The sequence below is a fragment of the Bactrocera tryoni genome, chromosome 4 (assembly GCF_016617805.1).
Source record: "Bactrocera tryoni isolate S06 chromosome 4, CSIRO_BtryS06_freeze2, whole genome shotgun sequence".
Taxonomy (NCBI): Eukaryota; Metazoa; Arthropoda; class Insecta; order Diptera; family Tephritidae; genus Bactrocera; species Bactrocera tryoni.
In genome coordinates this window covers 77,802,687-77,803,585 of record NC_052502.1, presented here as the reverse complement: position 1 = coordinate 77,803,585, position 899 = coordinate 77,802,687, and positions in this window count along the sequence as shown.

Genomic DNA, 899 nt, shown 5'->3' with positions numbered 1-899 from the left:
AATATTTTTATAAAAAAACAATAATAAAGTTGGTAAAAAAAATTAAATATTAATACATATTTTTTTTAAACACAATTTAGAAATTAATGAGGACATCTGTACATAAAAAAGTGTAGCACACATACATTTTTAATAATTTGTTTCATTTCAAAATATATGTACATATCTAAATATGTATGTATGTATGTATGTACACATATGTTTTGTATATATTTATGTGTACGTAATAATACTTTTTTGCTGTTTTCGTTAAACTTAAAATGTTTGGAAGTGAAATATTGAAGCGCGCAATAAACACGCTTTAAATTAGAAACATTTTCAAAAATTTTGAAAATAAACTTTTTTGAGAGATATTTTTTTTACATTTTTCTTTCAGTTGCGCATTACTCAATATTCTTTTTTTTTTGCTTAGATTGCTAGTGTAATGCATTTCACAGTAAACTGCTATATTTTTCTTTAAGATTTACTAAGATTTTTGTTGAAAAAAAGTAAGATCCAATTTCATATGTATTTTGTCAATGAGCGACATTTGTAAGTAAAATTGCTTCGCTTTTAACACAAATTCTTCAATTGTTTTAATTTTATGTATTTACAGTATTCGCCGGCACGCTTTGAGTGATGGCAGATTTTGCCAAATGCAGTTGGAAAGAAGCGGTATAGAAAAGAACACAAAAATATATACATATGTACATATGTATATACATATGTATATTAAAAAAAAATAATTTTAAGTAAATAAAAAAAACCTAAGTAAATAACTAAAAATTAAATAAAAAAATTATTTAAAAAAATTAAATAAAAAAATTTAAAAAAATTAAATAAAAAATTATTAAAAAAAATTAAAAAAAAAATATTTAAAAAAATTAAATAAAAAAATATTTTAAAAAATTAAAATGAAA